The sequence below is a fragment of the Schistocerca cancellata genome, chromosome 9 (assembly GCF_023864275.1).
Source record: "Schistocerca cancellata isolate TAMUIC-IGC-003103 chromosome 9, iqSchCanc2.1, whole genome shotgun sequence".
In the NCBI taxonomy this organism is placed as follows: Eukaryota; Metazoa; Arthropoda; class Insecta; order Orthoptera; family Acrididae; genus Schistocerca; species Schistocerca cancellata.
In genome coordinates, this window is record NC_064634.1 from 231,756,399 (window position 1) to 231,772,465 (window position 16,067).

The following is a 16,067-nucleotide window of genomic DNA, read 5'->3' on the forward strand; positions in this document are numbered from 1 at the left end:
ATTCGTACGTGTGTGGTGCCCCTGAGAGGTATGCGGCCCGCTAGACGAGTCTTGGCGAGGTTCCGTCGCGTCGCCCGCTGTGTCTCAGGCTGCCGCCACAGCCGGGGCGCCCATCTCAGCCGGCGGGCCGTGACGGCCCGGAGCGCTGCATCTCCGTTCGCCGAAGCGGAAAAACGGCGCCCAGGCGACCCCGGCATGAATACTGCATGCGGCGGCGGCGGCGGGCAAAAGTACACAGCGGCAGTAGACGGGAGGGGGAGTGGCGGTAGGGAGGGAGTGGCGGGGGCGCACGTTAAACAGCGGCCGGCGCGCCCGTTAAGCACTGTGGAGGGTAAACAGCCCGCCGCTTACTGCAAACCGCGCTCGCGAGCGCCACAGCTTATCCGCTCGCCGCCCACGCTCCGTTCCTCTGGCGCTCTCATTTACGTTACCGTCTTCGTACTGACGCTCAGACGTGCAGGTCTCGCAGCATTGGAAATGTGTCTTCTAAGCGATCTAGCATATTTCTATCAGTCATGAATTTACCATTGCTCATTAAGCACTAGGTTACTAATTACATCGATATGCATATCACAGGGTAGACGAAAACTCAGATAAATGTTAAACTTCCTGGGAGATTAAAACTGTGTGCCGGACCGAGACTCGAACTCGGGACCTTTGCCTTTCGCGGGTAAGTGCTCTACCAACTGAGCTACCCATAGCACGATTCTTCCAGGAGTGCTAGTTCTGCAAGGCATGCAGGAGAGCTTCTGCGAAGTTTGGAAGGTATGACACCAAGTACTGGCGGAATTAAAGCTGTGAGGAGGGGTCATTAGTCGTGCTTGGGTAGCTCAGTTGGTAGAGCACTTGCCTGCGAAAGGCAAAGGTCCCGAGTTCGAGTCTCGGTCCGGCAAACAGTTTTAATCTGGCAGGAAGTTTCATATCAGCGAACACTCCGCTGCAGAGTGAATATTTCATTTCACATAAATGCTGTTGAAATTTAGTCCTCAAATTTACTTAACTCCATTAGGTATAGATGTACTACCTAAAGAACACATAAAAATTTGTGCTAGACAGGGACTCGAACCGGGATCTTCAGCTTATCGTGAGTGGTTACTATGGTAACCGATAACGCTGTATAGAGTCCGCAGCTCGTGGTCATGCGGTAGCGTTCTCGCTTTCCACGCCCGGGTTCCCGGGTTCGATTCCCGGCGGGGTCAGAGATTTTCTCTGCCTCGTGATGACTGGGTTTTGTGTGCTGTCCTTAGGTTAGTTAGGTTTAAGTAGTTCTAGGGGACTGATGACCATAGCTGCTAAGTCCCATAGTGCTCAGAGCCATTTGAACCATTTTTGAACGCTCCCTGGAGGCAGTACATCTACAGCTACTTCAATTACGTTCAATTTCAGAAATAAATTTAAATAATTAAAACTGTAGTTTGGCCTCATCTACATATATACAAAAGGCGAAGACGGGTGTTTGAAGAAAATGACGACAGTCTATGACTTCTCGTTCTCTTGATGCTAAAAGCCTGCACAGGGATAACAAGATGTGAGAACGTGGGTAAATGAATTAATGATCTACGACAAGAAACTGATAGATGTGTGACGTATAGAAGTTTTGGTCAGTCTTGCGAGCTTGCTCGGAGAGCCTAAGTGGTAAGGGTATCTCACGCGATATGAACGAAATTCGTGATCGAGTCCCAGTCCAGTAGAAAATGTTCATACGTCGCCTTAGGTAGTTTATCATACCTATAACTGCAAGCTGAATTTCAGGGTGAAGTTCAATAACTGAAACTTTAGTTCATAATCAAATATTCCCAAACCAGATAATTGTGGTTTTGATCATCAATTAGAGATTCCTCTATTTGACAAACCTACAACTTCTGAACGGCAATTTCATTCCCGAAAGGCTATCAATGCAAAAATTTTTAATATCAGTCCACCCTTCAAAGATTGCACTATATAAGTGATAACTCCATATATAAGCCACAGAGAAGTGAAAGCCAGCCATTCCGAATCTGTCAGAAATGCACAAATCAATTAGACGGCTTATCTGGAACAGTGGATCTTGGCAAAGGACTCGGCATGTACCTCTTAATCACTTTCTCACTGAGGCGACACAATATGCGATACGACACTTACTGAGCAGCGTGATAGGAAGCAAAATAGTTGTCTATGCAGATGAAGCAGAGCTGCATCTGTCTGTGTAGTTTTTTCTCAGTAAAACTCTTACTTTTCGTGTATAAAATTAAAGATCATTTATCTGAGATTCGCATGTGTTCTCCGCTATGCAGTTTTTCTCATTCGATTTTGAGGAGACTATTCCGTAAAACTATTGTTCTCTTTCAAACCTTATAGTCTGACAACACAGCTTGTTAATGAATTAGCTTCATTTTCCTTATTCTCCATCGTCAGTGAGATATTTTCGATTAAAGTAAAACGCCTGACGTATTTCAAAGGTTTGTGGACAAAAATGTAGTTCCCGGCCAGTTTACTTTTAGTTCATTTTACGGCATACAATTCTGTGTACGAAGTATAGAGAACATTTCGTAATTCTGTTTGAACGCGGAAGGAGAACAATCCCTCATTCCACTATCCAGAGAATACGTGAGATATAGTGGAGGTTGTCCGCAACGAGGTTGGTAGCTAGGCGCCAAGCGTGAGGAGGCTACCGTCACCTCCTATGTGGATCGCTGAACTGCCTCACGTTTCAATTTTTTATATGTTGACGATACTAGCCAAAGCTAGGCATGGAAAACCCCACTCAAATTAAAAGATAGTAGGACTCATCAGCTGATGATGCTGATCGAATGATTTTTTTTTTCAGTCTGTACTCCCTGATTTCAGGAAACTTTGTAAAAGATCTAAAAGAGGTACGAAAGCCGAATTCCCGTTACATATAAACAATCAGCTGATAGAGTTGATAATGGCACGTCGAGATTTCCCGTATTACCATGGGCTTCTTTCAACCCTTCAGATTCGTGTTTTACCCCAATGCAGAGTTCATAATGCATTGTTATACCAGCAATGGTACGTGCTCCTTCTTCAAATCCAGCAACGTTTCATCGTATACTCCTCGTGTTAGATAGTGTATTACTTGGTGAAATCCAACAGTACTAGAAATACTATCCTATCTTTATTGATTTGAATAGTCCAGATGCAAAAGCCGCTGAATGCATTTTTGTTGATTTTGAGTTGAGCGCACTGCCGTATAGATTCAGCACCTACACAGTGGAATAGGTTTCAGTACACAAACCCCGCAACAAACCGGCTGTTTAAAATCGTGTTCGGATGCAAAAGCCGCTAACTGCACGTGGTCTGTGTGGTGTCACCGCCAGACACCACACTTGCTAGGTGGTAGCTTTTAGATCGGCCGCGGTCCGTTAGTATACGTCGGACCCGCGCGTCGTCACTATCAGTGATTGCAGACCGAGCGCCGCCACACGGCAGGTCTAGTCTAGAGAGACTCCCTAGCACTCGCCCCAGTTGTACAGCCGGCTTTGGTAGTGATGGTTCACTGCCTACATACGCTCTCATTTGCAGAGACGATAATTTAGCATAGCCTTCAGCTACGTCATTTGCTACGATCTAGCAAGGCGCCATATTCAGTAATTAGAATGAATTCTGAACAGACAATACAGGGTGAGTCACCGAACGTTACCGCTGGATATATTTCGCAAACCACATCAAATACTGACGAACCGATTCCACAGGCAGAATGTGAGGAGAGGGGCTAGTGTAGTTGTTTAATACAAACCATTCAAAAATGCACGGAAGTATGTTTTTTTAACACAAACCTACTTTTTTTAAAAAAATGGAACCACGTTAGTTTTGTTAGCACATCTGAACATATAAACAAATACGTAATCAGTACCGTTTGTGGCATTGTAAAATGTTAATTACATCCGGAGATATTGTAACCTAAAGTTGACGTTTGAAACCTCCGACGTTAAGTTGCGTGTTGTAACAAACACGGGCCACGGTCGGCGAGCACCATCTGCAGGACATGTTGATGATGGCGACCGTGTTTACGAGTGTGGCTGTAGTGCACTGTTGTGGTTTGGTCTCGCTGTCGCAGTGTCCGCATGTAGCGCTTGCTGCTATTGTTTTCTGCATTTGTCTCCGCACGCAGACCAACTGTAGTACACCGTGTTACCAGACGTCTGTGATAGTGTAGTGTTGTAGGAACTGTGACCATGGTGTATTCGAACTCTGAAAAGGCGGAGATGATACTCATCTATGGCAAGTGTCGACGAAATGCAGCTGAAGCCTGCAGGGTGTATGCAGAACAGTACCCGGACAGAGAGCATCCAACGTGCCGCACATTGCAAAACATCTACCGCCAACTGTATGCAACACGTATGGTCGTAGCACGCAAACGGGTCCGTAACAGGCCCGTCACAGGAGAAGCGGGTGCAGTTGGAGTGTTAGCTGCTGTTGCCATGAAACCACACATGAGTACACGGGACATTGCGAGAGCCGGTGGACTGAGTCAAAGTAGTGTCATGCGCATACTGCATCGTGACCGCTTTCACCCGTTTCATGTGTCGCTACATCCGCAATTACATGGTGATGACTTTAATCATCGAGTGCAATTCTGTCAAAGGGCATTATAACAAAGAATGCGTGGCAGTTCTACCTGTTTACCGATGAAGCGGTCTTCACAAACCACGGGGCAGTGAATCCAGGGAACATGCTTTACTGGTCCGTGGACAATCCTCGCTGGCTCAGACAGGTAGAGCGAAAGCGACCGTGGACTGTAAATGTATGGTGGGGAATCATTGGCGACCAAGTCATTGGTCCTCACTTCATTGCAGGGGCCCAAACAGCTGCAAAATACATCGCGTTTCTACAGAATGATCTGCTAACGTTGCCCGAAAATGTCCCACCGGAATCGCGTCGACGTATGTGGTATCAGCATGATGGTGCACCTGCACATTCCGCAATTAACACTAGGATGACCCTTGACAGGATGTTCGACGGGCGTTTCATAGGACGTGGAGTACGCATAAATTGGCCAGCCCGTTCTCCTGATCTTACACTTCTGGACTTCTTTCTGTGGGGTACGTCAAAGGAGAATGTGTACCGTGATGTGCCTACAACCCCAGAGGATATGAAACAACGTATTGTGGCAGCCTGCGGCGACATTACACCAGATGTACTGCGGCATGTACGACATTCATTACGCCAGAAATTGCAATTGTGTGCAGCAAATTATGGCCACCACATTGAAAATCTATTGGCCTGACATGTCGGGACACACTCTATTCCACTCCGTAATTGAAAACTGAAACCACGTGTGTACGTGTACCTCGCCCCTCATGGTAATGTACATGTGCGTCAGTGAAAAAGGCCAATAAATAGGTGTTAGCATGTGGACGTAATGTGCTGTTCCAGACTCTTCTGTACCTAAGGTCCATCACCGTTCCCTTTGGATCCCTACGTAATTCGGTGCTCTCCGATACATACGATCGAACAACGGAGGAGTGGTACTCAAGTGTCAACTTTAGGTTACAATATCTCCGGATGTAATTAACATTTTACAATGCGAGAAACGGCACTGATTACGTATTTGTTTATATGTTCAGATGTGCTAACAAAACTAACGGGGTTCCATTTCAAAAAACGTAGTTTTGTTTTAAAAAACATACTTCCCTGCATTTTTGTATTGTTTGTATTAACCAATTACACTAGCCCTTTTCCTCACGTTCGGTCTGTGGAATCGATTCGTCAGTATTTGATGTGGTTCACGAAATACACTCCTGGAAATGGAAAAAAGAACACATTGACACCGGTGTGTCAGACCCACCATACTTGCTCCGGACACTGCGAGAGGGCTGTACAAGCAATGATCACACGCACGGCACAGCGGACACACCAGGAACCGCGGTGTTGGCCGTCGAATGGCGCTAGCTGCGCAGCATTTGTGCACCGCCGCCGTCAGTGTCAGCCAGTTTGCCGCGGCATACGGAGCTCCATCGCAGTCTTTAACACTGGTAGCATGCCGCGACAGCGTGGACGTAAACCGTATGTGCAGTTGACGCACTTTGAGCGAGGGCGTATAGTGGCCATGCGGGAGGCCGGGTGGACGTACCGCAGAATTGCTCAACACGTGGGGCGTGAGGTCTCCACAGTACATCGATGTTGTCGCCAGTGGTCGGCGGAAGGTGCACGTGCCCGTCGACATGGGACCGGACCGCAGCGACGCACGGATGCACGCCAAGACCGTAGGATCCTACGCAGTGCCGTAGGGGACCGCACCGCCTTTTCCCAGCAAATTAGGGACACTGTTGCTCCTGGGGTATCGGCGAGGACCATTCGCAACCGTCTCCATGAAGCTGGGCTACGGTCCCGCACACCGTTAGGCCGTCTTCCGCTCACGCCCCAACATCGTGCAGCCCGCCTCCAGTGGTGTCGCGACAGGCGTGAATGGAGGGACGAATGGAGACGTGTCGTCTTCAGCGATGAGAGTCGCTTCTGCCTTGGTGCCAATGATGGTCGTATGCGTGTTTGGCGCCGTGCAGGTGAGCGCCACAATCAGGACTGCATACGACCGAGGCACACAGGGCCAACACCCGGCATCATGGTGTGGGGAGCGATCTCCTACACTGGCCGTACACCACTGGTGATCGTCGAGGGGACACTGAATAGTGCACGGTACATCCAAACCGTCATCGAACCCATCGTTCTACCATTCCTAGACCGGCAAGGGAACTTGCTGTTCCAACAGGACAATGCACGTCCGCATGTATCCCGTGCCACCCAACGTGCTCTAGAAGGTGTAAGTCAACTACCCTGGCCAGCAAGATCTCCGGATCTGTCCCCCATTGAGCATGTTTGGGACTGGATGAAGCGTCGTCTCACGCGGTCTGCACGTCCAGCACGAACGCTGGTCCAACTGAGGCGCCAGGTGGAAATGGCATGGCAAGCCGTTCCACAGGACTACATCCAGCATCTCTACGATCGTCTCCATGGGAGAATAGCAGCGTGCATTGCTGCGAAAGGTGGATATACACTGTACTAGTGCCGACATTGTGCACGCTCTGTTGCCTGTGTCTATGTGCCTGTGGTTCTGTCAGTGTGATCATGTGATGTATCTGACCCTAGGAATGTGTCAATAAAGTTTCCCCTTCCTGGGACAATGAATTCACGGTGTTCTTATTTCAATTTCCAGGAGTGTATATCCAGCGGTAATGTTAGGTGACTCACCCTGTGTTGTGACTCATGTACCGTCAAGAGCGACGTTCATCATTAATGGATTAAAGTTAAGTATCAAACTAATTACGCCCGCTTTCTGAATTCTAATTCCTTGTCATATTCCAGACCTCACGTCAGTATAGTACTTCCCTCCTCACGCCAGGCTGCGCGAGCTAAAACGCGTGCATTTAGTCCTCCACTAGTAACACGGTGTTGGCTCTTCTGCCAACACAACAGTCTTCGGTAGGAACGCCCGCTAAATGCCCAGCGCTTGCAAAACCCTCTAAGCTCGACAGGCATAGCGATAGCCGTACCATGTCCGTATGCTAAGCACACCAAATGACATCAGACTTACAAATGTAGACAGTTAACCACCTTCCTGTTTGTTACGATTTGAACGATATTTTGCTTGTTCTGAGATCGATTGGCTGCGCTGTTGGAAACACGTACGCAACAGTGAAGCTCTCGCTGCCGATGCGTTGTCGAAATATAAGCCAGTGATCAAAGTTCAGCTGATCAGTAGGAAGTGTGTTCACGTAATTGGGTGAGTTTCTGGAAGAAAGTGAGCGATTTTGTTGACGGGTTAAATGCAGAAGATAGTACTAACGAATTGTGAGTAATTGAAACACTACGAATTGTGCAAGAAATCGAACCCGTAGTAGTAGGTGAAAATAACCCGGACGAGGCCGAGGACGATGGTCCCTACCGGAGAAGGAAGAGGCGTTCTGATCAGTGGAAAAGAAATGTTTCCAAAACAGAAAGGCAATAACATGAAAACTAGTATTAAACCAGTGCTCTGCAATGAAAACTGTTTTGACAGCGTTTGTCATGACATACACGGAGGCTAAGTGAAAACGAATGGTAACTGGAATTTCCAGATTCAAAAAGCTAAAGAAATCGTTTTCACGAAGAGCAAAGACAAGAAGATTAGTCTAGTTTGTGGAGAGCCATTCTACGATTTTGACGCTGTAGAGGGAAGTGCATCCTGAAGAAGGAAAAAAATATCAGTAAAGGAAACAGCCCAACACCAATCACAGCAGTTGGCGTTGATGTCACTTAAAAGCAGTTTCATCCAGATCCATTCTCTATAATTTTTGTCGCTGTTTTAACAATGATGCAATTTTCCACAAATTTTATCCTTTTCTAAAATATCATCGTTATTTTACTAACACGCAGTTTGGAACTCATTCCAATGTCTGAATATCTTGTGTTGTCGAAGGCACAATGGTGTATTAAAAAAAAAAAAAAAACCTAATGCTGAACATTCATCTCCGTTCTCCTTTTTACGTTAAATAAAATAATGTCTCCTGGAAAATAATGCCACGTTCGTATTTTTATATGCTTGTTTTAGAGAATTTTCAGAACTCTTTTTGAAATAAAACGTATTCTGTTTATATTTGCAATAATTAAATTCCATCCTTTGTCATTTCCAACACATCACCGAATGTCGAGTTTGGCGACCGAATGTTTGTTTCATAATTGGATCGAGCCGTTTGCAGAACCTGCTAACTGCATAAATCGGGTGCAAAAAGCGCTACGTCAATGTTTCACTTAAGATTTGTACGTACAAAACTTAATCGTACATTTCAGCCATTAACACTGAGAATTTAATTATTTTTTTACTTATTTTTTTAACAAAGATATGAAGTCTTTAACTTTAATAGTTTGCATGGGGCGAGATTTTCTCGATTATCCCAGTTTTACTTGTCATGCAGTTAGCGGCTTTTGCATCTGGGCTACTAATCTGTAGCCTTTGTTTATATATATGGGACAGCTAAGTGATAGCGAGGTAGATGGAAAGAAGGTTAATAGAATGTTTATTATTTAAAAAGGAATCACGATTACTGTTAATGTATTTATCCCTCGATGACACCAAGTATCCTAACGGCAAAAATGTCCGCAATTGCCTGTAGAATCATAACTGTACCTAAGCTTGCACCCCTTTGTTGGAAGAAACTTGATGGGCACAGACGTCTTTCTTCGGGGCACCAAAAATATGGAAATCGCTTGGGAAGAGATCGAGACTGTATGGAGGACGTGTAATGGCTCCTAAGCGAAATTTCTGCAACGTAGCCGAAATAATCTTGGCAACATATGGGAACCACTTACACATCCTCCACGTAGTCCTGACCCCTCCCCACGCGATTTCAGTAATTTTTTTGTACTGAATAAAGGCATTCGTGGGTACCACATGCGATCGTGTCACAATAAGAAGAACTCTCTCAAGCTGCCTCACCAGTTCCACATCACTTTCCATTTAGTCACTAACGAAGACGTTTTTGAACTGCAGGCAGTACGCCTGAGTGTAAGTAGTCAAGAAACACAGAGATGTTTAACGACGTATAAATGTATTTTAAAACGATAGTGAAGTTCCCATCCGAGACTGTCTTCACCCATCATTCAATGAAAGATGACAAGAGTGAGGTAAGCGACGTCGTTGGCTACCACAGTTACCGGATTTGACTTTTCCTTGTTGGAGTTAATGGAAAGTTTTGTTTTTAAGGATACTAAGAAATAAATTAAGATGTAGGTAGAACGTACACGACGGGAAAGCCCTTAGAGGCTCAGACTGAGGAGCGATGTGGTACGAAATCAGCCGCATTCGTTTCAAAGAAATCACCCTATAATTTCCCTCAAACGATTCAGGAAAATCACGGAAAACGGTAATCCTGAAGAACAGATTGACATCAAACCTCAGTCATCCTCACTGCGAGTATCTGTGGTTTACCAGTGTCAAGTGTGGTAGATAACCACGTAAGCCACGTAAGAAACAATTATTAGTGCGAAAGTTCAGATACCATCTCCTATCTACAATCTCTAAATTCGTATGACAGAAATTATAGAATACCTTACAACCGGGAAAAACTTTCTACGTTACTATCTAGTGCCTGGCAAAGACAGACACTTCCAGAAGGTAGGTCGTCGACATTGAAGCCTTGGCCTGGATGAAATAACTTACAGCATATCTCCATTTTCTAGGACACTCTAGGTGGGAAGCTGTAGATGGCACATGGTGAAGTGGGACGTTATTGAAACTATAAACCATTTGACTGTGGGGAAATGGAAACGACATAGCACTCTACTGCTATAGATACTTTTCACGTGTGATAGAGGTATATCTTTGTGGCTGACGATTCAGCGAGTCAAGAAACAGGGTCAGTCCCAATCCTCCATCTTCCTTTTGAAACTGTATGCGAACATTTTTAATTCGCGAAATACATACTGGAGATACTGTTTCCTTACCTCTGCCAGAAGAAGAGGCAGTGCATCTCCACGAATTAGCAACTTCCATTGTGGTAGGTGCTGGAAAACAAACATTATGCGAGCAACGTGTATATAGGGCGTCCCAAGGGAAGGCTCAATATTATGTATTCGACAGGAACGTTCATTCGAAGAAAAAATATGTAGTAAACATCTTCTTTGAAATGCACACCTTAATACCTATGAACACTTCTTCATCTTCGACATTGTGAAACAAATCTCTTCTACTGCAAGCACTTTGCTTTCAACATTTTGGGCGGAGGTATCATGGACCAAAACCGGAAAACAATGTGCACTAAGAAAGAGCTCTAAATTATATCCGTTAAGGGGTATGGGCACTTCGTCATATTCGCTACTGTGATACACATTTCTTTTACTGGACAAGTGCTTACGACTTTTAAGAAATGCAGTTTAGAGCCTCTGTTTTCTAGACAAATTTTTTTCTTGTTTTTATCCGCAATAAATCCTCCCGAAATATGGAAAGAGAAGAGTTTGGAGTAGAAGTGTATCACAGTATCGAAAACGAAGAGGTGCTCATAGCTCCTAATGTATGCATTTTATAAACCATTTTTTCCTCGAAAGGTCATTCCTGTCATATCCCAGAATATTGACCATACCTCCTAGATCACTCTATATATGCGTTACTTGCACAATCATTGTTTAGCAGCAGCTACCACAGTTGGAATTTGCTAATTCGTGGAGAAGCACTGCTCTTATTCTAACAGAGGAAAACAAACTGATTCTGTAGTATATGTTTCACGAATCCGTAATGTTGGCATACAGTTTCAAAAGGGTGGTGAATGGAGGATTGAGGTTCAATATACTCTCGTCGACAAGGCCGTTAGAGACTAAATACGTGCTCCAAGTAGCAAGTAAATACGTCCGGGAAGTAGGAAGGAGCAAGTCGACAGCTTACTTTGCAAAGAAACCGTGGCGGTAAAGTGAAACGACGGAATGCCCAAATGTGAATGATGAGACGAAGATTCGAACTCGTGGCCACTCAACTGGGAGATCGGGTGTCTTACAACTGCACCAGCTCTAAGGGTTACATATACTCGTAACGTCATGTTATTCACCAGTATCCTGGGTCAGGACGAAGAACTTTCAACAGTTCCTTTAAAAGGGCTCTTAAGGGTGATAATTAATAAGACCTGCCTAAGCTTTCAAGTGTAGATAACAACAGACAACTGTTCCTGAAACTCAGTTCTAATTTCTAGAGAAATTCCTTTCTTGGTATAGGCTCGTGTAGCCTTATTCGCAGTTTCCCGACCAAAAGATTCCGTCTGATACTGGTGTCACTCGGTCACATTACACAGTCCGATTGAAAATATGTCACTCTGCTCTCCTGACATATGAGGTTAACAGAGTACATTTCCAAATGACTTATTTCAGTAATGGATCCCACAGGCAGGCATCGGAAAGAATACATACTTATAAACTACCCATATTTTTAGGCAACAGTCATGGGATAATGTTCAAATGATTTTTGCTCCATTTGACTTCATAAACGTCTTTATTTTATATTACTATCATAATTTCTGCCGTAAGTCATTATCAGTGACAACAATGTTGGGTATAATTGGACTTGGTTATGTGTATAGATCTTGACGATAACTTCATTTAACAAAGTTTAATTACACTCAACATTGCTGTACTTGATAATGGTTTGAGGCAGCAATCATAACAGTAATATAACATAAAGAAAGTTGTGCAGCCAAATGGTGCAAGTCTCATCCAAACAAATCACGTATTCGCCACAACGGCAGCTGAAAAGTGCTTGAAAACCACGTCTCTACTCACATATTTCTCGTTTAATGCATTGATATCGGCGTAGTGTTAAACTGTGACGCTCTTGTTCTTTCTTACAACTCATTTATGTTAATACAAGCGAATACGGTAAACTAGGGGTGAAATTCAGCAGTAGTGGCGGCGTTCCATTGCATCCAACCACCGCATCGCTGTGAAGTGATGCACAGCATAAGAGTCTGTGGCGATGTAAATGTATTGACATCGTCAAGCACCTGCCTGTGAAACTGACGCGCTGCACTTAAGGGATCTGGAGACTGCGTCGCCTTTCTTTGTGGAACAGAGGTAGTGGCAATAATATTCAAATTGAGCTTTCGCACAGTCGAGAGACTAGTGAGAGATTGTTCCCCTTCGCAACATTCAGCTGAACTCTCTTATTGATCAGTTTCACAGTTCACTTTGCATGCTGGATCATATTAATTCTCCCTATGACACTATCTCTATACAACTTTCGTATAATAAAGGTGCGTTATCTGCCCTGTAGTTCGCTGGATATGTTGACCTGTAGGAGGTAGTAAATAAACCGGTCGAATTGTCCTATTCCTAGCAGGTGACTGAAATGCGGATAGAATACCACTGACGAATTAAAAATGAACTCATACCAAAAACTTCCTGGCAGATAAAAACTGTGTGCTGGACCGAGACTCGAACTCGGAACGTTTGCATTTCGCGGGCAAGTGCTATACCACTCAGCTACCAAGCACGACTCCTGATTCCTCCTCACATCTTTACTTCCAGCAGTACCTTGCCTCCTACCTTCCAAGCTTCACAGAAGCTCTCCTGCGAAATTTGCAGAACTAGCACTATTGGAAGAAAGGATATTGTGGAGATATGGCTTTGTCACAGCCTGGGGGATGTTTCCAGAATGAGATTTTCATTCTGCAGTGGAGAGCGCGCTGATATGGTACTTGCTGGCGCATTAAAACCTTGTGCGGGGCCTTTCGCTGGCACGTGCTGACCACCCAAGCATGACTCACGACCGGTTCTCACAGCTGTACTTCCGCCATTACCTCGTAGCTCAGTGGTAGAGTACTTTCCCGTGAAAGGCAAATGTCCCGAATTCGAAACTGTAAAAACAAAAACTGAATGCGTGAACTATGAACATCAACGGGTGTCGTGGGACGTCCGCCACGAACAAAAGCAACGAACATTTACTAACACAGTGAGATTATTTAAAAAAAAGTAGTTTAGAGCACTTGCCCGCGAAAGGCAAAGGTCCCTGATCGAGTCTCGGTCCGGTACACGGTTTTAATCTGCCACGAAGTTTCATATCAGCACGCACTCCGTTGCAGAGTAAAAGTCTCATTCTTCACCACCTCATATAGTTTAGTAAATAAATTTTTATTTAGCACGTGAGTGGAACTAAAGGCAGAGCCGCGAAATTATTAGAAAGTTTACTAAGTTTTCAATACCACGATGCAGTTCTTACAGAAATTCCACAAAAGGCGGTGTGGGAAACACTACTAAGCCCACACGATCCTGCGGAAATTTCATAAATCCTTAGAACAGATACATGAAAAATTGCAAACACTTGTAGTAGCGACTAATGTGCCGCACACCTACTGTGTTTACTGTACATGGTGCAGCTGAAACTATGAATCTATGGGTATTACGTGACAACAACAGACACATTGTAGTACACAGTTTCTTTATTTTTTATAGACATATTTTGCATGAAGTCTCTCGTTTGTCACGGACATAAGTTTCAAAGAATAAATGCTATATTAATCTTACTGCTACAACAAGTACATTTTCGTCAACTTCTACGTTTCATTACTTATTTCTGTGTTCGTTTTAGCTTGTAATTTGTGAATTATTTGGGTATTCACGTAATGGATTGATCATAATTATCATTATTCTCCTAAGAAGAGTCTGTACATAGCTGTTCTATCTTGTCCGATGCTTCCACTATTTTGTGTTTCAAATTTATTTCAATTAAAACTTGGTATTTTAGCTACCGCTGCCGACATTAGAGAGCATTTCACAAAGAGTACTTATTTAATTAGCAAAAAACATATATCGGGATTCGATAGTGTTGATGTGACTCAGTAGGTAGACATTTTGTGCATTACGATTGCTGAAGGCATTTTAAGGTTATTAATTTTTAAAGCTAAAAGCTGCATGCACACATTCCCCATTCTCTAGCTAGTGTAATGTCAACCGACTTAGTGGATCATTAAATTGTTTCTTTGACCCTTCCTCTGTTTCATTTGTTGCCATTGCATGTTGTGTTTCTTTATTAAGACAGGTTTTACTTGCGTGGTGACTGTAATAATTTGCGGCCTTTCAGCGATAATGGCTTCCTCACAGCGCACACCACGGTGAGATGTCTCTCACTGGAATAAACCACAAGCGGTATGAGTCAGTTTAGTTGTTGGCGCTCTGACAGCCGTGGCTCCCTCGTGTTCGGAACAGCCTGCCAACTCCATAAGCTCACGAACTGTCTGCTCTGATGTGGCAGCTCCAGCACGGTACCTTCCCGAGACTGTGCCAGCCTGTGTGGGTGCTCTCGCTGTATCGCCACCTCTCTCAAAGCTACGCGCGTTAGCCTTCGCTTTGTGTCATCCCGCAGTGCAAATCGTACAAAATAAGTGGTCAGTTGATGAGTGCATGAACCTGAGTTGGATACAGATGAATTCCTTTTCTTCTCAAGCTTTGGCTTCATTGGCGATTTTAGAGGAATGGGATGCCTTGTGTCTGCCATTCCCTCATGCGCAAGAAGAGGCTACTGGATGGTTGCAAGTGATGCAGGTGTCGCAGGAAATTCCAAGGAAGCAGATGGAAAACTTCGAAGTCATCATTCCGTCTCACGTGTGTGCACGGGCCACCATGCACAGGTGCCACCCATTCAAAGAGATCCGTGCAACGGCCATGATGGTTGGAAACCTCAGATTTTAGCACATACCCAAATTTTCCTTTACGTTCGAACTGTACCCTGTGATGTGAAGACACATGAGGATTCCGTTGCAATTCCTCGTTTTTGTCTGCTGGTTCCGCGTCTCATAAACTGAAATGAAATGAATGTCTAATTCTTCACAAATTACCGATGACCTAGCAGTTTGGTCCCTCCCACCCCTTTTTTTTTCTTCACAAATAAGCAGAACGTGAAAACAGCAAATACAATGCTTTAGCACAGTCGATGGCAGCTAAACGGGCACACGTCAAAGAAGAGGACTCATTCTGGAACCCTGGATGCACCAAACCCAGCCTGGTTCGTCTTTCTTCAATCTGGTTGGTCTTTTACCAGGGGAAAAACGTGTCATTAGCTTGTTGTTGTTGTCGTGGTCTTCAGTTCAGAGACTGGTTTGATGCAGCTCTCCATGATAATCTGTCCTGTGCAAGCTTCTTCATCTCCCAGTACTTACTGCAACCTACATCCTTCTGAATCTGCTTAGTGTATTCATCTCTTGGTCTCTCTATACGATTTGTACCCTCCACGCTGCCATCCAATAATCGGTGATCCCTTGATGCCTCCGAGCATGTCCTACCAACCGATCCCTTCTTCTAGTCAGGTTGTTCACAAATTTCTCTTCTCCCCGATTCAGTTCAATACCTCCTTATTAAATATGTGATCTACCCATCTAATCTTCAGCATTCTTCTGTAGCACCAAATTTCGAAAGCTTCTATTCTCTTCTTGTCCTAACTATTTATCCTCGATGTTTCACTTCTGTACATGGATACACTCCATACAAATTCTTTCTGAAACGACTTCCTGACACTCAAATTTATACTCGATGTTAACTAATTTCTCTTCTTTAGAAATGCTTTCCTTGCCATTAGCAGTCTACATTTCACATCCTCTCCACTTCGACCATCATCAGTT

At 44.5% G+C, this 16,067-nt stretch overlaps 1 non-coding gene across 1 annotated transcript; it reads left to right on the forward strand.

Annotated features, from left to right (window-relative positions):
• The first annotated feature begins 818 nt into the window (after positions 1-818).
• On the forward strand, positions 819-893 carry Trnas-cga (transfer RNA serine (anticodon CGA)). Its single transcript has one exon. It is a non-coding gene; the product is annotated as a tRNA-Ser (tRNA).
• The last annotated feature ends 15,174 nt before the right edge of the window (positions 894-16,067 follow it).